At 44.7% G+C, this 25,441-nt stretch overlaps 1 long non-coding RNA gene across 1 annotated transcript; it reads left to right on the top strand.

Moving 5' to 3' along the window:
- The first annotated feature begins 21,104 nt into the window (after positions 1–21,104).
- On the top strand, positions 21,105–23,330 carry LOC133895880 (uncharacterized). The gene is made up of 3 exons (XR_009905669.1): positions 21,105–21,225; positions 21,898–21,955; positions 23,191–23,330. It is a non-coding gene; the product is annotated as an uncharacterized LOC133895880 (long non-coding RNA).
- Positions 23,331–25,441: the final 2,111 nt, after the last annotated feature.

The raw sequence follows: 25,441 nt of genomic DNA, 5'->3' as shown, positions 1-25,441 counted from the left end.
GCTCGATATTTATGGAGGTATGTGTGTTAATCATGCGTCTTCTTGCACCTTGGTCGGAAAAGTTTTCTGCTAGGGATTCTATTGGCTGACTACCCTCTAGGTTGCTTTCGAGCTGGTCAAAAAGTGCGAGAGCTGCCAATTTTTCGGAAGGCAGACCACTCGACTAGCCCAAGCTCTGTAAACAATTCCTCTTTATTAGCCTTTCTCTGTTTAGGGCTTGGATATCCTGGGACCATTCTCGAGAGCCCAAGACGGTTACAAGTTTCTATTTGTGGCTATCGACATGTTCACTAGGTGGATAGAGGCCGAACCCATGGAAAAAATAACTACAGAATCGGCCAAGAAGTTCATGAGGAGCATAGTTACTCGATTCGGCATTCTGCATCGGATAATTATGGATAATGGTAGCCAGTCCAGAAGTGGGACCTTTATTGTGTTCTGTGAAGAATTTGGTATCAAAACTCGTTTTGCCTCAGTAGCTCAACCGCAGAGTAACGGTAAGTTGAGCATGCTAATGGAATAGTCTTATATAGAATCAAAAATCGGGTCTTCGACACACTAAAAGCCTACTCAAAATGTTGGGTAAAAGAACTTCCCTTAGTACTATGGGTTGTTCGTACTTCGAGCAATAGAGTCACTGGTAAAACTTCGTTCTTCTTGGTTTATGGAGCGAAAGCGATGCTCCTGACTGAGTTGCAGTTCGGATCACCTCGAGTGGAAGGTTACTCCGAAGAAAGGCAGGAGCAATTACGAGCGGACAACATAAATTTACTCAAGGAGTACCAAGATCGAGCGTCTATTTTTTGAGCGGCTAAGTATCAGCAGGCATTGCGTAGGTATTAAAGCCAGAGAATTCAGCCCAGGAAACTCGCTGCTGGGGACCTTGTCCTACGAAAGGTGCAGAAACAGGCCCAACGCCAAAAGTTATCTCCTAAGTAGAAATGATCTTACATAGTAGTTCAAGTCACTTGACCTGGATTAGTATGGCTATCTACTCCAAACAGCGAGATACTCAAGCACTCGTGGAACATCGACCAACTCCGAAAGTTTTATTCATAGAAAAGGTAGGTTATAGGTAAGTTGATTACATTCAATTCGGTTAGCTACTTGATTATATAATCTTCCCCTTTTCCTCTAATCCGTGTGGTTAGTGCAAAATTGGCAGAAAGGATCTGCCTACCTCTGGCAAATAGTGAAGATCCACCACCTCCAAAAGTTTGGAAGCGTATGGACCTTCATTCGCCCTTGAACGAGTCGAGGAACCTTTTATACTCCTCCCTCGGGTGGCAGCTGATCACTCCAGAAATCGACCGCCGACCATCATAAGGGCTAGGAAAAGTGGTCGAGCTGAAGGCCCTGCTGGAGCTGCTAACCAGCACTGGTGATGCTGAGTGGTCTTTTGGCTGGCGTGAAAGCAATTTGGCAGTTGTCAACGGAGAAGGCGACCGAGCCTCCTTCGCCGGTGATGACTCGGGGGCTCCACCGCCGAAGACCTCGATGGCAGCTTGGTCGATGATCCGATCGAGATCACCACCATCCTCATTCCTCTCTGGTGCAGAGCGCTGCGCCGAAGCATAGGTCTTGATGTTACAGCGAATGCGCTGAGTGAGGGGATGATGACGATCTACAGTGAATGCTTCTTCCCTCTCCTTCTGAGGCTCGCTACTCGAGTCCTTGCCATAGGAGGAAGTGATGATGATGACATTAGGAAGTACCATGGCAAGAGGCCTAGGGGAGATAACTTCTTGGATTGGCTCAAGAGGCGGAGATGGAGTGGAGGCCATGGCTTTAAGATCTATGAGTCCTAGGAGGCATTGATCAAAGGAAACAAAGGAGATGACGGAGAAACGTCTTCGAGTCCCCTCTATTTATAGCGGGGGAAACGGGTCGTACTGTGTAAACATAGCTGTCAAGATCCGAAACGATGGCATCACCTCGGGCGCATAGCGCATTTGGTGGAAGTCATGATGGCGTTATGGCTTGTCTCGTCTCTGCAAAGAGGGATAGGCAGCCATTATGATGCGTCAGATCAATATTGCGGTGAAAACAAGTACAAATGAGAGCAGGGTCTTTTAATGCCCACCTACCCGGCGGTTCGAGTTTACTCGATAACCATATTGCAGTTAAAACCATAACGCTCGGGGGCTTGCATTCTCGAGTATTCAGTTGAGAACGAGCTTTACTCTTCGTCCGACTCCGTTATCGAGTACATAGTCGAGAATGAGCTTTACTCTTTGTCCGACTCCGTTATCGAGTACATAGTCGAGAGCTATAACACTGCTCTCCGATAAATGGTACAGATATGTCCTTTTCTACTCTCTGATCAAGTAATTTCTTCCTCGACCATAGAGCCGGGGGCTACATTGTAATACCATATTTCTTTTATACATTTTTTGCAAAATTTTATCTGGCTCTGTGTCGATCACGTTAAAAAGAACCAACGGAGGCATGTGTTGGGTCGATGACAGACAACTATACCTCAGGATGCATAACAACACAAAGATTGCCAGATATCTCACGCCTAACGGCCAAAAGGGTTTTGAAATCCTAGTCGGCCTCACGTGTGCTCTCTATCGAGTTCATGTTTGTGTGCTGATCGAATGTGGAAATTGATAAAAGTTCGCAAAAAAATCGATATTGTCTTTCTTTTTCTAGCTTTGTATTAGTCTTTTCCTCACTATTACGGTCTTCTCGAGTACTCGAGGCTCGCACATCTAATGGCTTATCTAGTTAAGATTTCAAGTGTTGACAGATGCGTAATCGTATGGTCTTAAGAAGGATGACAACATGTATTGCATCTACTTATGCTAATCCTATTTCATCGACAAGGAAATAACTGACAAAAGCATAATAGACTGGCAAAGTGTAGCATCGATTGCGTGCATTCTCAGATGATAAAATATGTTTTACAAGTGCCCAAACAGTTTGGATCATCAGTCCGAGGGACTCCCCTCACTATCGTCACTAGGCAGACTAAGCCTCAGTGACTCGACAAAGTCTGTAACTACCGGCTGGACGCTTTCTACAAGTTTTGCGGCCTCCTCACTAGTACAATTAAACCCGACTTTCACCAATAAGGTATCGAGCGAGGGGTTATAACTCTTGAGGATACCTAGCAATGTGGCGGCGCTTGCAGAGGCTGCTTGGGACATAAGGTCGAGGGTTTGCTCTTTCAGCTCTTGAAGAGCCAGGATAGTAGCATCTCTTTGAGCGATGGCAGTATCCCTTTCAGTCATCATTGCCTTCTTTTTAGCTCGCGTGGTGTTCACTTGATTCCTGAGTCTCTCTCGATACTTGACGTCGTCGTCAATCTTCTTCATTGCGTCAACAAGAAGTTTTTCCCTGTTGCTACAAGAGGACTCAAGGCCTGAAAAGGGTAAACCGGAAAGTAATTTTTGTTAGTCACAAAATAATCGAATCACGCACTTGTGATCAGGAACAAACGTACGTTCAATTTTCTCCCTCTTGACTTCGAGCTTCTTGTGGTGGTTGGCCTCGGCGGCAGCTACCTGAGCGCTTGTAACCTGGAGAAGAGTCTTTATCACCGCACACGGGTCATTTGTTGGGATTGATATTGAAGTTTCGTTTCCCTTGAGCTGCGAGTCTTCTTTGGGTGCGCTCGAGGCAGGGTTTCTAATTGGAGCCGAGGCCGAGTCAATTGGGGAAATCAGCCCCGGATGACTGGTGGAGACGCTGGCAACCTTGGTTTGCGCCTCAGTCGATAGTCTGCAAGCAACATAATAAGGGAAGAGGAAAAGAAAAGACTTCCAATCGACCAGTCGAGATCAGGATCCAGGACAAACCTCTTTGAAATCGGAAAGTGTGAAATGATGCTTGACTTTAGCCTTTTTGTGGTCACCTTCTTTGTTCTTGGTCCGGCAGGCGGAGCTGGTGGAGGAGTTACACATGGACCAGGCAAAGCCATGGCATTAGTAGCCTATAAAGAACCAGATGATAAGAATTCATTATCGAGTAAAAGTATGACCAACTAAAGAGCGATAATTTGACTGAAATTACCTCTCTAGTTGAGTCATCAGGCGTGACAGTCCATCGAGTTGGCTATTGCGAGGACATGCCAGACGTCCCCTAAAAAGGCCACCCCTGAAAATTCGTCATTAGTAGAGTGACCAAAAGAAAATCAATAACTCGAGAAGAGTTACATTTTCGGTCAGGTCATCGAGAGTGGCGGTTGCTCGAAGATGCGATTGGGTTGGTACACTCTCCATTCCCTAACAAAAGACCACTCATCCAAACCGAATGCATTCAAGTATCCACTTGATAATTTGAATGGAAATAAGAAGATAATAAGAATTTTGATCAGCATACCCGAGGGCTCCTTCGCTTGCGCTTGAGAAGGCTTGGATCAGGCAGCAGGTGAGAAGACGGGGACGATCTCTTCGATCGAAGAGACCCCTTGGCCTCCTCATTGGCTGATCCTTTCCCCTTGTCGACAGCATCGGCAGAAGAAACACTATTGAGATCAAAGACCTCGCTCGAAAGGATATGTTCTTAGTGGAAGACTAGAGCCTGCAGTCATACAAACAAGTCATATCAAATAGACAATAACCGATCCTACTTTTCCATTAAGAAAACCCTTACGTCTGGTTGAAGATTCGCTAAGGAGTAAGGCATAATGCCACACTCCGGTGCGCCGGAAGAGAAAAAGCTTATTCAGTCGGGCAGTGACATCCTGTGTAGGCAGGGCTGAAAAAGAGAAGAAAGGTTTACTCGATGAAGCTCGAAGGTCATAGCAAAATGAAAAGAGCAAAGTGCTAACTAAGCCTTACATCTGGCCGCATTCCCAAGCCAGGCACGTTCGCGTCTTCAAGGGACTCAATCTCTTACTAATAAAGTCTGTGGCCACATGCCATCTAGTTAGACCAAATTGCCTTAGCATGCCAATCCTGTGGGCAAAGTAGATGGTGTGGTCGGACTCTCGGTGCTCTTTTGTCCAAGAAAGATTTTGGACGGGAAAAAGACCTCTATACACTAAAGGAAAACCAATCAGGTCGGGATTGGAAATGTAAAACCAAAGCTTTTTCCACTCTTTCGACCAAGAGGAAGTTACGAGAACCAAGATATAAGAGTTTTTCATTCCACTCCTCAACTGGAAACCACATCCCCCGACACATTTATTCTCGGTAATCCTCTTTAGTTTATAAAAATACTGAAAATGATTCAAACTTGGCTCGGAAAGCCTCACAAAGATGAACAAAAACACTCAACGTGGTAACGAAGTTGGGGTTCAGGTTGTGGAGTTCAATTTGATATCGATCGAGCACATTTAGAAGAAACATGGAAGGAGGGATGTTAAAACTGCAACGAAAGAAAGACTCAAAAATTACAAACTCGTGCTCGATCTTGCAGGAAGGGTATCTCTCTGCAGACACCGTCCTCCATTCGACCAGACTACATGGTGGCACCACTCTTTCCGCTTCGAGTTCCACCAGTCGAGATTCTTGCATCACCGAGGGTGTCTGTTGGGGGAAAATAAACCAGCCTGAGGATAACGATCGAAGATCACCATCAAGGACCACCTTCGGAGCCTTGATCTCCGAACCCTCTGTTAAAAGCTCTATCTCTGATGTCATCAGATCCTTTCACAGTACCCCTTCACACCTATGAAGCCCTCCCTTGGCTCCGCTGGTTCAACCTCCTGAAGCCTTCCAAAACACGGCCTCCCGAAACCTCGGTCCTTCGAAGCATCAGCCTCCTGAAGCCCCAGCCCTCCGGGGTCCCGCTTCCCAAAGCCTTCACCTCCGGCCACCTTCTCGAAGGCAGTAGGGTGAGTCAGCAGGCTCTGGGAAGATCTGCCGAGAGGGGAGCGCCGGTCGTGCTTTGCCTACAAGGAAGTGACCAGCATTAAAGGCCTAGGCTGAATAAACGCCACTCTGACAACTCGGTGTGATGAGGGCTATCCTGACACCCTTGACAGTGCGGCGCTAGGCCGCAATTGGTGATCGGCTCGCCCCCTTCAGGGGGCAGGCACCACGATAATTACCATGGTGGATATTTATCTCCCGACAGGATAGAAGGTAGTTATCCGGGATAAGGCTCAGTAATTTGGTCGGATCCCGGATATTTGTACATTATGATAACTTGTATGCCAAGCTACGCATGGCCCTATAAATAGGAGCCATGGTCCTCTGGGCAAAAAACGGACACAGAACACGCATCACAACGAACGTTGTGATACTCCTCCTAGAGTGATACATTTTTCTATCATCAACATATTCGTGGCGTTCCTTCCTATCAAACTTCGTCTCCAAACTTGATTGTGCTCCTTAGAAGAAATTCTCGCCGTACTTGTTAGGGCAAGACGAACTCTTGCTCCAACAGCGCGCCGTCCGTGGGGATTCGAACATAGAAGTGCTAAGAGAGATAGGAATCCACCAGGAAAACCACCAAAGGATCAGCTAAAACCGCCATACCAACTGTTGCGAGCATGCAACCATATGCATGGCTACCTCAGCCATACGCAACGTACGCATGTTCCAGCCCCGCTGCCGAATGGGATGGCATTCCTCCGACCTTGGTCAACTCAGAACCTTGGGTCGGTACAGGAACTCCAGACGGCACAGAGGCCTTCCAACCTCTGCGTGACGAAGACCTCACCGCTTAAGGAGAGGACGCGGTCGAAGCCACAGCCAAGCAGGCCGCCTTCCAATGGTTCTGGGCGGTCCAACCTACGAGTGCTCCTACCTGGGTGTGGTCCCCAGGCGTCCCCTTCGATCACACCTGGGATACCCTGAGCGAGCCAACATCTTCGAAAATTCTGTCCACCCAGCGCCCTCCTTGGGCCCCTTAGGCGAAAGAGGGTTCCAAGGAGACGGAGGGCTTCGGGTTGCGCATACCCCGCCAGCGCCTCCGATGCCGCAACGTCAACCGCGCGCAGGGAACCCCAAGCCAACCTCGTCCGGTGAGGCATAGTCAGAATCACTTCAGCTCCAAAAGCCGGTTCACAGGGTAGCCCCGATGGTCTCTTAAAGGGGAAAGAGCCCCTGGGGAAACCACGGCTCCGGGATACATCGCCTTCGGCAACGACCCTGACGACAACTCCAAGCTCCGACGCCCCCGGAGGCACACGGGTGCATCCTGCACGGACCAGGGCGCGACCACAACACCAACGACTGCCGCACCCTCATGGCCTTCTGGGAGGAATACCTCGGAAGGCAAGCAGAATACCTGGCCGCAGAAGGAGCGTGCGAGGGACGACGCATGCTTCGAAGGCCGGGGAAAAACTCCTGGGCAAATCCCCGGCCCCTCAACCCTGCACCGTCACTACCAACTCTACTACCAACGGTACCACATCCAGCAACGAGAACTGAGTTGGGCTCACGCTGTCGCTAGGCTCCAGACGGAATATCTCCGGAGCTGGGCAGCGGCCAAGGACTGAGGCAATCAAGCACTGCCTCTCCCAACTAGCTTTTGGCTACACCTCCAACATGCCGTCGCTAGGTTTCAGATGGTTTATCTCCGGGGCTGGGCAAGGGCTAAAGGCTGAGGGAGGGGGTCAAGCACCGCCTTTCTCGGCCTAGCCATAGGCTTTGAGGTCACCAAAAGCCTCACAATAGAGTCCTTAGTCCTACAAAGGTACGCCCACTGTTAACTACGAAATAGTTTACCTAGCGATCCATCTTTCATACGGTAAGGTTAGAGTCTGTTGGAGGCCTCCAACCTTACTGCTAGAAGTTTTTTTCAATAGATAGCCATTAGGAAGAAGTAGTAGAACTTAAGTTACATTTTCACTTAGCATGAACAGTTATATCACTTAGCTATGTTTTACCCTACAAATAGCTTCTTATTGCCAATAGTAGACTGCAAAACTTAGCTAATATAACCATGCAAAATCCCTACACTCCCGCAGACATATCATGCCTAGGTTGCCTGGGGGCCGGGTCTGCCTAGGTTTCCTGGAAGGCATTGTGCGGCCCTGGAAGCGTAGTTGCCACGTATCAAGGGATTTCCTTGATAGACCGTGTCGCGGCACCACCCGTAGGACATCTTCGGGTGGCGTGACAAGCCCATGTACCGCGGACGTAGCATGCCTAGGTCAATTGGAAGGCAAGACTGCCTAGATTTTCTGGAAGGTATTGCGTAGTCTCAGTAGACAGTGAGGCCCACACACCACGTGCCGCTTATGCCTAGGTCACCTGCAAGGCAGATTATGCCCAGGGTGCCCTGGAAGGCACTTGCATAGCCTCGGGTGTCGAAGCCATGCCTTGGGATGTCCCCGGTGGCGGAGTTGCAGTGCTCCGAGGAATGTTGTCACAAGGAATCCTCGTTGCACGATATGCCTACACACCGCGGGCGTAACATGCCTAGGTCACCTGGAAGGCAAGATTTCCTAGGTTTTCTGGAAGGTATTGTGTAGCCTCGATAGTGTGTAGATGCTAGTTATCAAGGGACTTTCTTGGTAATGTAGTTACGGCACCCCGGGGTATTTCTCCGAGGGCGTGACAAGCTCACGCACCAGTAAACATCGCTTGCCTAAACCCAAGGTCACCTGAAAAGGTTTCCCAGAGGGTAGGCTTTACCCTGGTAGGAAGTGGAGTCCACACACCGCGGGCGTAGCATGCCTACATTACCTGGGGGGCAAGATTGCCTAGGTTTCGTGGAAGGTATTGTGTAGCCTCGGTAGTGTGTGGACGCCGCATATCAGGGGACTGTCCTGATGTGAGGATGCGGTGCTATGAGGAATGTTGTCGCAAGGAATCCTTTCTGCACGACATGCTTATATACCGCGGGCGCCGCTTATGCCTAGGTCATCTACAGGGCATATTATGCCTAGGGTGCCCTGGAAGGCATTCCATATCTTCGGTCATATAAATGCCACGCGCTAGGGCACATCCTTGGTGGACAGTGTTGCGGTGCACTCCGAGCGTTTCCTTGGGAGCACGACAAGCCTACACACCGCGGACGTAGCATGCCTAGGTCACCCGAAAGGCAAGACTGCGTAGGTTTCCTGGAAGGTATTGCGTAGCTCCGATAGTGTATAGGACCTTCGACATTAATACATGCCAAGGAGTTTTACCAAAATGTCTGACAAAAACGGAGAGTCTTACCAAAACCTCCGACAAAAATGGAGAATCTTACCAAAACCTCCGACAAAAACGGAGAGTCTTACCAAAACTTCTGACAAAAATGATGAGTCTTATCAAAACCTCCGACAAAAACGGAGAGCTTTACCGAACCTCCAACAAAAACGGAGAGTCTTACCAAACCTTCGGCAAAAACGGAGAGCCTTACCAAAACCTCCGGCAAAAACGGAGAGCCTTACCAAACCTCCAGCAAAAACAGAGAGCTTTACCAAAACCTCCGGTAAAAACGGAGAGCTTTGCCAAACTTCTGGTAAAAACGGAGAACTTTACCAAAACCTCCACTAAAAATGGAGAACTTTACCAAAACCTCTGGTAAAAATGGAGAACTTTACCAAACCTCCGGTAAAAATGGTGAACTCTACCAAAAACCTCTGGTAAAAACGGAGAACTTCACCAAACATCCGGTAAAAACGGAGAGCTTTTCCAAACCTCTGCATAATGAAGAACCTTACAAAACCTCCGCACCACGGAGAGACTTCCGAAAACCCCCGCGATGGAGATGTTTCTTTGAAAACTCTGCTGGGCAAAAAGATTCTGAAAAGACCTAGTAGGAAAGGTACCCCGGCATCTTGAAGGCTAATGCCTCCGTGCCGAAGGGGTACGAAACCAGGTGGTCCCCAAAGAGCACCACACACAGATCAAAGAGGTATAAAGATCCCCCTCCCTGCAGGGTAAGGTATGATCACGTGACTCAAACAACATTACCCTACCATCTCCTTTCAAAACACCTTTTACATATTATTTTATGAGGATTATATTAACATTTAATAAAAGCCCACACCTCATGGCACGGGAAATATAGTGGAACCCCCGACTATCCATTGCAGAGACCACAAAGCCGGGCAGAGGCTAAGGGCCAAGGGGGTCGCAGACCACCTCTCCCGCCTAGCCTTTGGCTTCACCTTCGATGCTCTATCGCCAGACTCTGGAAGGAGTACCTCCGGAGCCAGGTAGCGGCTAAGGGCCGAGGGTGTTGCGGACCTCCTCTCTCGCCTAGCCTTTGGTTTCGCCTCCGACGCACCATTGTCAGGCTCTGGATGAAGTACCTCTGGAGCCGGGCAGCGGCTAAGGGCCGAGGGGGGTCGCGGACTACCTCTCTTGCCTAGCCTTCGGCTACGCCTCTGACACATCATCGCCTTCAACCCGGACAGTCGCTAAGGAACCCTAAGGGTCAAGGACCACCTCTGGAGTTCATCTCCAAAGGTTCTAGAGGGACTTCATTGAGTCGGAAATCTAGAACGAATTAGGAATGATTACGCAGTAACCAGGCCCGAGGAGTATGCATTAACTAGGGATGATGAGGTCGCCACTACTCCACCCGGTTCTCCTTAGTTACGCTACGTATCTCCCGGTCGTTAGAAAAACTAGCCGTTGCCTTCCAAAGGGACGAAGAAGTACGGTTTGGAGGTACGAAAGCACGCACGCATGTGGCCACCCGTTCGAAAGATCCTCTCGCATTGCGATACATAAGGAGACACGACTGTTCTCGAAGGAGCTGTTGAAATCATCGATGTCTCCGAGGACGATGAGGAGGAAGACGATGCCATACTCAAGTCACGGTTAACTGCTTGCTCATGGGCTGTGGAGACTCCAATCGGGTAACCCCGGCTTTATACCCGAGCCACGCGGCCACGTAGGTCCGGAAGATGAAGCGGGATGAACGTCACCATGTCCTCCCATTAAACACCTAGGGGAGGGGGCTGTGGCCATATCCGGTTTCCCTCCAGCACGTGGCAGCACTCCACGACGAAATGCCTTGTTTTCTCGCGCGGACGTCCCATCACATTGATGACCCAAACCCCTTTCGGCACGTGATAGGATCGCGGGCACAAGACCCTAGTGACCCCTCGCATTATCCAGTAGTGGCAAGTCTTGTCCTGCCAAGTGAACGTGTGGGATTCTCCAAACCCACACGAAACCTCTACTCTGGCGACTCCGAAGGATAGAGAAACGCCATCAAGCATCCTTGATACGATACCAGGCTGGGGTTGATTTTTCCTTTGCATCCTCTCCCCCCTCCAAAATATTGGGGCCCGAGAATGAGGGGGTACTGTTGGGGGGAAAATAAACCAACCTGAGGATAACGGTCGAAGATCACCATCAAGGACCACCTCTGGAGCCTTGATTGCCGAACCCTCTATTAAAAGCTCTATCTTCGATATCATCAGTTCCTTTCACGGTACCCCTGCGCACCTACGAAGCCCTCCCTTGGCTCCGCTGATTCGACCTCCCGAAGCCTTCCAAAACACGGCCTCCTGAAACCTCGGCCCTCCGGGGTCCCGCTTCCCAAAGCCTTCACCTCCCTGTTCTACGCCTCCTGAGGCCCCCGCCTCGGGATGACCGGGCCGCCTTCCTGAAGGCAGCAGGGTGAGTCAGCAGGCTCTGGGAAGATCTGCCGAGAGGGGAGCACCGATCATGCTTTGCCTGCAAGAAAGTGACCGGCATTAAAGGCCTAGGCTGAATAGACGCCACTCTGACACCTCGGCGTGATGGGGGCTATCCTGACACCCTTGACAGTGCAGCGCTGGGCCGCAATTGACGACCGGCTCGCCCCCTTCAGGGGGCAGGCACCACGATAATTACCACGGTGGATATTTATCTCCCGACAGGCTAGAAGATAGTTATCCGAGATAAGGCTCATTAATTTGGTCGGATCCCGAATATTTGTACATTATGATAACTTGTACGTCAAACTACGCATGGCCCTATAAATAGGAGGCCATGGTCCTCTGGGTAGAAAATGGACACATAACACGCATCACAACGAACGCTGTGATACTCCTCCTTGAGTGATACATTATTCTATCATCAACATATTCGTGATGTTCCTTCCTCTCAAACTTCGTCTCCAAGCTTGAGTCTCCTCCTTAGAAGAAACTCTCGCTGTACTTGCTGGGGCATGACGAACTCTTGCTCCAACAGTGTCTAGGCCTCGATCATGAACCTCGCCTCATCGTACTGATCTGGCGAGGTGCCGACGGCTGCTGCGTCCGACCGCTTCTCCGGTTAGGAGGAAGTCGGGATCTTCGAGGAAGAGCTGGGATCTATGGATCTAAAATTCTTTCTGGTGATGGTGCATGCTGGGGCGGAGAAAGCTGAGAGGTTTGTGCAGGAAGACTAGTGGTAATGATGAGGAATGACCGCTACAAGTCCGGGTCTTACGTGTAAATAACCAAAAAGTTACCGCCTCTTCAAACTCCCACCTTTATAATGCTTCGATCGGCGTGAAAGGTGGAACGATGATGATGTACGAATCTCTGCATGCCCTTCTTCCCACATTAAATGCGCATATATCCGCCGTTTCAAAATTTGAAAGTATTTTTAACTCTACTCGGAGTCGGGTGTTGATCAGTTGAGTTCTTTAATTTTTTCCTTCATGTCTCGAGTGCGGTTAGCCACATGGTGCTCGACCCGACTGAGCTTGTACTCGGTACTCGAGGAAGGATCCGTCCATACTCAATTCTTTCAACTATAAACCTGATCCACTTTACTCGACCAAGCTTAAACTTAGTGGTACTCGAGTGGGCATTTATGGAAACCTCTCCTCCTGGGTAGAGTTAGGGGGCTACTGTCGAATATCTTACTATGAGGTATATACGCATAAGGAGTATATCATACACAGATATGGTGTATACAACGAATATTCGGCAGCTCCAGATATCACAGAACCGAATTAGCGGTACCTGATACACCCGAAATCCAAGGAAGTACATACTAGGAAGGTTTAGATTGGTTACACAACTCGATATGACCACTATTCAAAATAGATCTATCTACTTGGATGTCAAGGAAGATAACTTCCTATCGACTACGATTGGATAGGAGTCGATACCTCATCCCTATATAAGGCGGAAAGGCTGGGGGGGGGGGAGAGGGGATACGAAACACACGATGAAACACACGAGAGAAAGAGAGAGAGAGAGGCAAGCATCAAGACCCCAACAGAGGAGTTACTCGACAACTTTAGCCCTAGGATAGATTAGATCCAATCAACTCCTTGTAGTAGTCTTATACACATTACTTGTACTCGAGATTATCAATATACGTCAACAACACCCACAGGACATAGGGTATTACTCCAATCGGAGGCCCGAACCTGTATACATTATTTGTCTTACCTCATGATTAATCCCTACACTCGAAGGTACCTAGTCACTTTACGGATATATTGTCGGGAACTAATCTTCGACACCTGCTAGTCCTGGACAAACTTGAAGAAAATAGATAGCTTTATCTTCAGGAGAAGAACATCAGAAATATTCTTAAAACCCACACCACAAAGATGCTCAAATAAAAAAAATGATTATTGGAGGAAGAGATACACCATAAGATGAGTTAAATTTGGGGATGAAGACATCAAATTCTTTCATGTGGCGGCCACTGAAAGATATAGAATCAATACTGTTACAAGTTTAGAAATTGAGGAACACTTTAGTAACAGATCATAATCAGAAGGTTGCCATTCTTCGGCAGGTTTATAGTGGTAGAATGGGAGTTGCTGGGGATTCTGAGATGGTCTTTGAACTTGAATCCCTTGTTCACCCCAGAGAAGGATTGGATTCTCTTGCTTACATGTTCTCTTCTGAGGCGATTGATGATGTTGTTAAGAAAACTCCTTCTGACAAAGCTCCTAACTCGGATGGTTCCAATGGGTTATTTTTCAAGAAATGCTAGCACATCATAAAGGAAGACTTCTATGGCTTGTTAATAGGGTTTGAAGTGGGCTCCCTGTCCCTCAAATCTCTTAACCTCTCCCATGTCACCCTAGTTCCCAATGTCAACAACCCGGTGATAGCCAATGACTTCAGGCTTATCTCTCTGCTCATCACTGTTGTCAAGCTCATCACCAAGCTGTTTGCCAATTAGTTGCAAACCAGGATTCTTGATCTAGTCCATAAAAGTTAGTACGACTTCATCAAAAGAAGAGATATTCAAGACTGTTTGGGGTGGGAGTTTGAATATATTCACCAATGCCACCAATCAAAAGAAGAAATCATTATCCTCAAGCTGGACTTCGAGAAGGCATTTGACACGGTTGACCACAACCTCATCCTAAGTATGCTGAAATGTCTTGGCTTCAGCAGCAAATAGATTGGATGGATTGAAGAAATTCTCTCTTTTGGTTCTGCTTCCATTCTCCTAAATGGGGTCCTGGGTAATAACTTTAGTTGCAAAAGAGGGGTGAGGCAAGGTGATCCTCTTTCACCTCTCCTCTTTGTTATCGCATTTGATCTTCTCCAGTGCCTAATCAATGAAGCTAGAGACAGAGGCGTCTTATCTTTACCTTTGATCCTTCCTCATTCAAATATGTTCCCTATCATTCAGTATGCAGATGATACAATCATTATTATGAAGGCTAACCAACGGGAACTCTTTTGTTTGAAAGGGTTGCTGCATAGCTATATGCAAGCTTCGGGTCTTAAAGTGAACTTCAAGAAGTCATTTTTGGTTCCCATAAATTTGTCAACTGAGAAGACCAACATCCTTGCAGGCGTTTTTGGCTGCTCGGTTGGTTCGATGCCTTTTCCTTACCTGGGCCATCCTATGGGTACTACAAGACCAAAGTTTTAAGATCTCACCACCATCATGAACAAAATTGAGAGAAGAATCACAACCACATCCTCTCTTCTGGGCCTAGAGGGTAGGCTCACGTTGGTCAACTCAGCCTTATCCTCACTTCCTACTTATGCAATGTGCTCTCTCAAACTACCAAAGAAGACAATTGAAGTGATCGACAGGGCTAGGAGGAATTGCCTTTGGTGGGGATCCAATGGATCGACAAAAGGGAAGGCTCTAATTGCTTGAAAGCAAATATGTATACCTAGGAATAAAGGAGAAATGGGGGTCATCAACCTATCTATGCAAAATGAAGCTTTCTTAGTGAAGCACCTCCACAAAATTTACAACAAGCTAGATATTCCTTGGGTTCATCTTATTGGAACACACACTATACAAATGGCAGAGTCCCACACGCTTCCAGGCCTAGATGTTCTTTCGGTGGCACGACATTATGTCCTTTTCGGATCACTTCAGAGGTGTTGCTACGGGCTCGCCAGGATCGGGTTCCACCATCTTCCTCTGGCATGGCCTATCTTAAGGAGCTTCTCTTGCACCTGTACTCGTTTACCAAGGACAAAAATGTCTCAATTGCAACTTACAGAGAGCGATCTCATCCTCACAGGAATTTTTACACTCCTCTCTCGAACATTGCCTTCCAGGAATTCTTGATCCTTCAATTGAAGATTGAGGACATCCAAAGCTAGATTATAAACAAAGACTACTGGAAGTACTGCTGGGGCAATGACAAATACTATTCGTTCAAATTCTATGCTTTGCCTTTTAAGGAAATCTTCCCTTCAACCCCCCTCATCAAGATTTGGAATGTCAAATGCTCAAAAAGATTAAAGTGTTCATCTAGCTCCTTTTCAGAGATAGAGTCAACACACACAACATTCTCAAAAGGAAAGGATAGAGGATTCAAAACAATAACTACAATTGTGTCATCTGCAATCTAAATATAGAAGAAACGGTCTTCCACCTATTCTTTGCTTGCCTATTCAGCGTCAGATGTTGGGCATCACTTGGAACCAAGATGTGAACTTCTTCGACATGTTGGAGGAAGCGGCAAGAGCATTCCATCTCTCTTTCTTTTGGGAAGTCTTCACTCTTGCAGCCTGGGAAATTTGGAACCAAAGAAACGCTAACATCTTTCAACATCTCAATCCAGCTTTCTGAGGATGGAAGAATGCTTTCTTGGACTTTGTGCGCTTGCAGCTTCACAGAATGACAGGTTCCTTGCATAACAAGTTTTCTCAATTGATTAGCCTTATTGTTTAGGCTGGTCTATCTTGCTTTCTCCTGTCGTGACTTCAATTTTTGCAATCGTTGTATAGTATGCTTTTGCATTTATTTTTAATATAATGGCCGCTTTTTAGTAGGGGCTTCCCTTACTAGTGTTCTTAAAAAAAAAAGTTTAGATAGGCTAGAGATGAAACTCACAAGATCCAATTAAAAATATGATGAAAAAACAACAACAATAATAAAGGTACTAGTAATAATGCACAATTAAAATTTCGTACAATCAATTGAGTTATCCCGAATTAACACAACATTGGACATTTGCATCAGGCGTGTGACGTGGCTTCAGAAAATTATGTCAGTTTGCTTAGCTGATTACCGACGATATGTCTATCTACCTTTCTGCCAACAACTTTCACAGTTAAAGTAAAGCAGTACTTAGAACACTGGCGTTGGTCGATGCATTGAATTAGATCACAACTTGATGAAGAACAAAACCACATATGATTCGACTTTCTGAAGCTGACAGGCTGAATAGCCATAGGAAATGTTTGCTAGTTCACTTTTTTTCTCTTTTATATTGATTCTATGTTTTTAACAGTTCATATAATCCAAGTGTTACAGGAACACGCGCCTGCCGAATTTTTTTTCCACATTGACTCGTGTCAGATACAGTGCGACACATATCCACATATCTGATGCGTTTGGCCGTGTCCAAGGTAGGGAGAGAATAGGAGGAGGAGACGTACCTGCAACATATCATTGCGCACCGGTGGCCCAGTGCACCGGCGCCCATCCCGTTTCACCGGCTGTCGCTTAGATACGAGCAACAGGGGAGAAGAGGAGAAGGCGACGGTGGGGGAGATGAGTGTGTGTCTGCTTGATGCGTGCGTGCGGCTACCGACTAGAGGAGTTAGGGCGTGTTTGGAAGTTGGATGGGGATGGGCCAACACATGAGTAAATGACACCCTATTTGATGTTTATTCTTTTCTATTTTCTTTTTTCTTTTTAGCCTTAACCAATCTAGTGGATTGATTGTAAATTAGAACTACAATTTTATTTTCTCTTATAGTGTATTAAAGAAGAGGTAGATCTATATGTTATACATATCTTCTATGTATATACTTAGGTTTAAAACATAATAATAATAATAATAATAATAATAATAATAATAATAATAATAATAATAATAATAATAATCATCATCATCATCATCATCATCATCATCGTCATCATCATCATCATCCCCGAATCCTATATTCTCGAGTTTGCCGAGTTGAACACCCGCACCTAAGTTGGACTCCGACTCTTGCACCCGTGTCCTGGTAACACTGTATAATCCAAATAAGTTGCTATCAGGTAAATAACATATGTTTTAATCTGAATCAACAAAAGGGAGCAAACATCTGATTATCTGAGCCTAAGAAAACCAAATAGAACTCCATTTGTCACACTCAATGTTGAATTATTCAGCTTGGGAGCTAGGAGCTACTACTTGGATGCATGCTTTTTAAGGTGTCGCTTCCGCTTTATTTTCATGCCTTGATTTCACTAATGCTCTATGTTGCCCATCCTTCTCCAATCGATTCCACCGTCGCCCACGCCTCTCTTGCTCGATTTTGGCCTCTCCCGTCCCTCTCTGTTATGATTCCAACGCCATCCGTCCCTCTCCAACCACCATATCCTGGTCTAGATTGTGGGGTGGATGCCTGGGAGATAGAGATGGATGGGGCAGTGGTGAGCTACAGTCGGGCAATAGTAAGAAGCTTGGAGGATGATGAAGTGGGAGGGGCAGGACGAGAGGGAGAAGAGGAAGAGAGATGGCGGTGGTTGGGGACACTACAATAGAACATGTCATCCGAACTGGGTTATCAGTGCCGGCTAGGCTAGAATCGGTACTGATGAAGTATCAATACTGGTTCGTAACTTTTTGCGCTCGATCAATGATTAAGCCGAGTTGAACCCAGTATCAGTGCCAGCTCAAATTATAAACCGACACTGATACTATCAGTGTCGATTTATAATTTGAACTGACACTAATACAATCTCTGGACCAAAATTTTTAATATAGTCTAATTTTAGCTCATGACTCAGGTCCGGCATCCTTCTTATCTCTTTCTCTATTTCTCTCTCCCTTATCTCTTCACGCCCAAACATCCACACTCACCAGCCTCCTCCTCCCAACCTCCCTAACTGGCCTCTCTCTCTCTCTCTCTCCCCTCACCGACATCTCTCTCCCTTCACCAGCCTCCCTCACCAGAAGGGAAGAAAAGCAAAAGGGGGGAAAACCATGGTTCTTGGTTCATCAACATCTGGTGATTCCTGAGCGTTGTTATTTCCCCGTTTCTTGGTGTCGATTTCCGAAGAGGGGTTCTTTTTTCTTCATTATTGGCAATGAGGAGGCATGGATGGTAGCTGCCATACCATCCTCTTCAGGTCCACTTCTTGCTTGGTGCCTTTTTATCTTTTATTTTTGTTGCTGCTCTTCTTCTTGTTCCTTATGTGTATTGCTTCCCTGTTGATGGGTGCAGGTAGTGGTGATTGCGGTCTTCTTGGCGCTAGGTTACACCTTCTATGTCTTTTTTTTTCCTGCCATTTATCGAAAGAAATGTGGTTCAATATGTGGTCATGGGTCTCTACACACCACTGGCAAGCTGCTGCATCTTTGCCCCCCTTCCGTTTCAGCTGTTGTGTGGCCCTTCTTCAGAGTAGTTAGATCTGCATTCCTTTCGTATTTTGGTTTGTTAGTATGTGATACTAACTTTAGATAAATGTATTATATAAGGTGAAAACATAAGGATGAATAACTGGCTATTTTTTTTCTTTCGAGAAAGTACTTTGTTCTTCAGATTAAGTTCATAAGGGATGCTCATTTTATCCTACCAGGGTAGTTTAGGTCAGCATAATCTTGTATTGATGGTGAAATCATGCAATCAGTTGCCAAAGTTTGTATTGGAATTGGGCATGTAAAAATTAGTTGCAATAATTTCTTTCCTGGAATGACCATTTCAATTCCTGTAGAAGGAAATGTTTCAGATATCCCACACTCGGATTGGTTTGCTGATGTTATTCGATTTGCTTATGTGAGATGATTGTAATATGGTATGATTACTGAATGCTTAAAGATTGTGCTCTGTGAGATGATTGTAATATGGTATGATTACTGAATGCTTTCGATTGTTCTAGGTGAGATGATTGTAATCACTGTTGTGAGATGATTGGACTTATGGTATGATTACCGAATGCTTTCGATTTGCTTATGTGAGATGATTGATTTTCTTTTTTTTTTTCATTTTTTTTTTGGAAAATAGCAATACTGCCGACTGAACTTACAAACTGACACTGATAACGAGTATCAATACTGGATCAAAAACTAGCACTGATGCTATTTTTGTGCTAGCACTGATGACCTTTTTTGTGGTGGTGGGAGGAGACGTGGTGGGGAGGACAAAGAGAGAAGGGGTGCAATTAGGTTTAGTTGCCTGTTGGGGGTGGGTTAGGGACGAATTGGACTGACTTGGTTGAGTGGGTTATGCCTTAAGCTGGCCTGTCTATCTTTTTTTCCCCTTTTTATTTCCATTTTTCCTCTAGAAGTACATTCTGCTACATGTATGGCTTTGTGTATGGCATCGCCTTGCCTTGCCTTCAGCGCCTAGGCGATAGGAAGGGGGTGGGTCGCCATGCCTCACCTTACCGCCTTAACAACAATGCTCGTATGTGATACTTATGCACGGGTGCAATTGATGTCTCCTTTCCCATCCTGTTCCTTTGTGGAATAATGTGCATATCAACGTTTTCATTATCATTTGCTCTTGATTTTTCTTAAAAAAAGGTCAGAGCATTGCGAGTGGGATGTTGCAATCTGCATTTGTGATCATAAACTCATGCTGAACACATCTCAATGATGGAAAAGGAATATTTAAGCCTCTGGTAGAAGGGACGCGACTGAAGTGTTTAATGGGAAATTGAAGCCTGATCGAGTAGAGCTATGGAGATCTTACAACGATGAAACTTAGGTATAGTGAAATACAGTTATTGATATGCATGATTAGGATTTTGGTCATCTTTCTCCTATTTCTTTCTTGGTGAATTGGTTTATATCTGCGATTCGTTTTTCCCATACCAACACAACTGGCAGTTTCATTTTCCCGTCATATGGCTTCCTACATTGACCACCAACGTTTGAATTCTACAGCCATTGTTTTCAATACTCCTTGTGGGTTATTTGAATTCGTAGGTATATTGGAGTTTGACCTTGCGGCCTCTAGTAGCATTCTCGCATGTTCATGCTTTGAGCAACTATCCGGTACTCTAACAAAAGAGGAACAACTCAATGTACGCATTACACCGTTTCACTCCCGCTCATAACAATGACATTACAGGTCCCAATGCACTAAGGAATAGGACTACTCAATAATTGTCAATCTGTCGTAACAGCAAGCATTAGTAAAGTACATATGATGCAGCTGCACCGTTGGACTTGGACGGACGAATTGCAGCTTATAACTCTAACCATTGTTTTCCTTTTCTAATGAAGCCAATCGATGGATCGAGATCCAGACACTCGTGATGAAAAGCACAGCTTAGGATGGTGAGCCCAGTTGAAGGGCAGCTTGACAGGGCAGAATCCAAGAGGCAAAAAGATTCGTGCCCTGTGCCCCTCGCACGCAGCTTCGACGAAACCGTGGCCAGCCCAACCAGCAAGTAAACAAATGCAAGGCCATTTGCAAAGTATAGGTATGTACATGTCGGACACATGAAATTGTTATTACCAATTAACCATGTTCAAACTGTTACTACCAATTAACCATGACTGGTGGCTAATGGAATTATGTGCGCATGCAAGACCATACCTTGGAAGCTACATTTACAAAAGTGGATTGAAAATGAGCTGCCCATCTGTCTGTCATTACCTGTTTGTGATGATTTTTTTTAATGGGAATCTAATTTGTAACCAAGACCCAGCATGAACTAAAAGATTGTACTCATTTTAAACAGGCGGCGTCCAAGAGCGAAGCTACTCCACGCAAGTGGGAGTATTTTTCTTGTCTGCAAATGCAAAGTGACGTTTCCTTCCACTAATACAATTTATAATAACTCCCTAGTTACTTTTCTGACTTTTTTGGCCCCCACTGCCTGTGGCCTCATCTCTGCTCTTTTGGCTATAAAAGTAGACTCGGTCTCGTCCCCTTCTTTGCACCAGCTCAGCTCTGTGTTCCGCTTCCCCCTTCTTCTAGGGTTACGAGTGATGAGGGGTCAAGCTGTGCTATGGAGAAGCAAGCTTAGTGCTATGGCATGGGATTAAAGATCTGATCTGTATATCCAGGTAACTAATTAAAGTAATTGAGCAAGATAAGTTTTTGTTTTGAACATTTTCTGATTTTGTCATGCATGGAGCATATATAGTTAGTACTATGATCTGGCCACCCTGCATGTGAATCTGCTGTCAGCTTTGCCTTTTGAAGCTTGTGTTGATCTCCTAGATCTCATGGCACATCAAGGGATGTGTGCATAAAACACCTTGCAGTTTTTTTCACCCAAATCTCTTTTCTTTTTCTGTTTGACTTCAGTATTTTGATCCGTGCGGAACATAAAATACAAGAGTCAGCACAGATCTTGTTATGGCTTGATCACTGCGTGCTTGATCTATTATTCCAGGTTGATGAATCATCTACATGTGTTTCGATCTGATTGCTTGCATCTTAGGTATGTTTAGATACATGCCACTGGATCTGTTGAAGATCCCTCCATAAAGTTTATTATAAGCTGTCGGAAAAAGATGACATCGTAACGTACATGAGACACAGACCTTAATTGAAGGAACCTCGAAGGGGTTTTTAAAGTTGCATATTACCATCATTGCGTGTGTAAATATTTCTATGGTGGTGGCCAATATTGATGAGCACTTCATTGTGGTGATAACATAGCAAATAGTTAATATTTCTTATGTGCGATACTTGATATTTCATTGAACTAATCTTTACGTGAACTTTTGTAGGTTTTGCATCTGGGGGCAGCAAGCTAGAGGCAGCAACTGCGTAACTTGCGAGAAACTTGTAAGATTTCTTCACAAGCTATGAAAAATAAAACGTTGTCAATTGTCATGAGAACTTTTCAGATTAATTAGATTAATTAGATACAAAAGTTCACGTAAAGATTAATCTCTTCTCAGCCTATTCACCCTATCTGGTTTGTACTGTCAACTAGGAAATGATCTTACGTGAAAACCGAGCTGTTATTAGGGAAAAAGGGTTTATGTAAAAAATAACATATTGTTGTGAGTTGTGACTACACTCTATTCTAGGTAATTTTGTCACTTAAAGCTAGATTTCCAAAGTCTTGAGCATCAGCATTTGATTTCCTAGCTATCCCTTGGGAGTGACTGGAGTGTATTACTTTGTTCACTTCACAAGCTATGCATACTAAAACATTGTACTACTGGAAGTTAGTGTTGAGTTTGGTGCTTGTTTATACTGATGTGATGACCATTGCTGTAAGACCTCCACATGTACGAAGCTCGCTGATCAGGAGTACATGAACCTCGTATTGAAGGCATAAAAGTTGTGATAGGATGAATTCATATATCATGTGATATGCACTAGAGGGAATCAGTATACGACGAACTTACATTCATATGGAGCTACTCTCATATGTGACGGTATTGGTAAACAATTCAAGCAGATCAGTATCAGTGTAATTACAGCATCCATGCTCCAAAGTGTCGAACTAACTAAGCATGGTTAAGTCACGGTAGCTAAGTACTGGTAACGTTTAATAGATAGAAGATTGTTACTTGTGCCAGGAGTTCTTAACAATGAGACAATTCCCCATATGCCACTGAATGTTAACTAAGTTCTCGATTTGCCACTGAAAAAAATCTTTGGTACTTTCCATGCCATCACTTATTTTTTTCTATCCTATCCTTGTGTGCCATCGCTGTCATAATGGATGGCAGTGCCACACAGGGGATGAATTTTTTCATCCCCTGTGTGGTACTACGGTCACCTTCATTATGACAACAATGGCACTTAGGAGATGAAAAACTAAATTGGTGGCATGGAACAGAAGATGGATTTTTCAGTTGCAATCGGGTATGTGTTTCTCTGCTGAGGATCACATATGCCCATTGATTTCCATGGGGTAGTTGAAACCATGCATATAGTCTACATCTATGCTCAAGAACTATTATCTTGGATTTCATTTAGTTTTAAAGGTATACTCAAGAGAGTGAATTTATTTCATGACTGGCATGTGGAAAATTGTTCCAATTCCTATTTTTTATTTGCTGTAGGTTGGACCATGGTCGTGCTGATGATTTTACCGCAAGTTATGCAGTTGCTGCCTCAAACTTTCTGCCTCCCTTTGCCAAACCAGCTGGAATACAATGAAGAAAGTTCAATTATAGTCTGTAAAGAGACCTTCCTCCACAACCATGTACTTTAGGTTTAGCATGACAGATCAAAAGAAGCAATAAGCCAGCTTGCGAGAGCTGGTCTATGTACTGTTAAGTTATTTCCATTGCAATAGAAATGAAATATTCTTATTGCTGAGGTTTTTTCCGCATTAGTCAAAATAATTCTTCTGATTTTGTGCTTCATGTGAGCAAAAGGCAAGGAATATGAAATTGTAATCTTGGCAATGTAGTGATTACCTATGTTTATGTTACTACGTTCAGTAAAAAGTAAACGAGATATTCAAACTTCCTTAACTATATAAATAGAGATTGATGGTTGAATTATATTTTTGAAACTTGTCGATGTTCAAAGTGTTACTTATATGTTATTGGAGAGTGAATTATAGAAGACAGCATATTTTATGGTCACAGTTGCATAAATCCTACACTATCTTAGCGTGTTATGGTTCAAATGTTTTGCAAGTCATGAACAGGCAGCCTCATAAAATCGGCTACTACAACTAAAAATGGGTTTTCACTCTATATCCAAATACTAGCAAAATTGCAATATATGCCATCAGATTATTTCACAATGACCAATCAAATCCTTAGAGGCCAACCTGGAATATACACTACTACAGGACTAGTCAAAAGTAGTGCCATATCAGTGTCGGTTGTACAGTAACCGCGACTGAAGATGTATTAGTGTCGATTCTTAATCTCTCGCGCGCAAAAAATGAGTGAGCCACTAAGAACCGGCACTAAAAAGGACTATCAGTGCCGGTTTGTGCCTGACTGGAACTAGTTACTGTACAACAAAATAGTTGAGAGAGGTCCAAAATCTGTAAATTAAAATTTTAGGTCTTGACCTTCAATTTATTTTAGTAGAGTACTCACGTGACATGGCAATGACACAATATCTCATCCAAAGGAACAAATCTGATCTATACCATATTTGAAGATTTGTAATCAACATGTAAATTTTTTAACCCAACAAATTTTTTGTTTATTTCCTCTGAATGCGGCAAGGAGTTCTCTAAAAAAAATGTGCCAAGGAGATAGACAATATCATAAAAATATAAATTACATGTAAAAAAGATAAATCAAAGACAAGAACCAAGGGGGGAGAACGGGAAAGCAAATGATTTATCTCTACGTGAACAGAAATTGTGATCATCTCATACAAAAAAGTATCAGCAGAGTGCTATTGCATTGGTGGTTGCCACTAAACAAGGTGGTCGATAGCCTTCCTTATCACCTCAACAGGCACCATATTCTCCTTGCATCCCTACCAAATGGATTGCCATCATCCACATTCCCGGCTCGTTGTTGGTGTGTTATGGTTCCACCGTCATTGCTACTAGGGTTGTCGAGTTTGTTAAATACGGAGGAACCACATAGCTTTTTTTTTTAAAATGAAGCTTTATTAACTCTTAACATCATATCAAGATGATACAGCTGCCAAAAGCATATCCCGGCCTCTGCATAACTAAGATGCACACAATCAACATAAAAAACAAAACGGGTTAACAAAAGATTCTTATAAAGCGATACATTGAAAAGTGGGTCGGGATCAATCTGCTATGCGGAGTCTACACTACTACCCAAAATGGGTAAAGAACTCTCTGACCGTCTGCTCCAAGTGTGCACATGCTGTAGCTACCAAATGACATCAATCCTGATGCTACATAATAGATCACGTATAGAGCTGTGTACATAAAAAGATAACATACAAAGGAGAGGAGCATTATTTTTTTTATTGAAGACAATATCATTTCTGCATAGCCAGATAGACAAACAAAAGGCGGCATAGGCAATCATTATATCAGCTTTCCATTGTTTAGTTACCAAACATATTAGTTGTGATGCATGGTGGGTAAAGATTAGAGGCCACTTGTACTATGAACCATGCTGATCTGGCAAAACAACATAATAAAAAAAGAGGTGCTTAATTATCTCCTTCTAGTGACAGAAGCAACACTTTTGACTACCTTGCCATTGTCATTTTGCAAGGTTATCCTTTGTTATAAGTTCTCGTTTGTGCAAGTACCATAGGAAAACTTCAATTTTTAGGGGAATTTTTAGTTTCCATATCATTCTATTCATGTTTGGCACATTGAGATATATTACAGAGCGATAAAGAACATTC

Source organism: Phragmites australis, chromosome 16, assembly GCF_958298935.1.
Source record: "Phragmites australis chromosome 16, lpPhrAust1.1, whole genome shotgun sequence".
Taxonomy (NCBI): domain Eukaryota; kingdom Viridiplantae; phylum Streptophyta; class Magnoliopsida; order Poales; family Poaceae; genus Phragmites; species Phragmites australis.
Note: the sequence above shows the minus strand (reverse complement) of the source record. Positions and strands in the feature narration are given on the sequence as shown.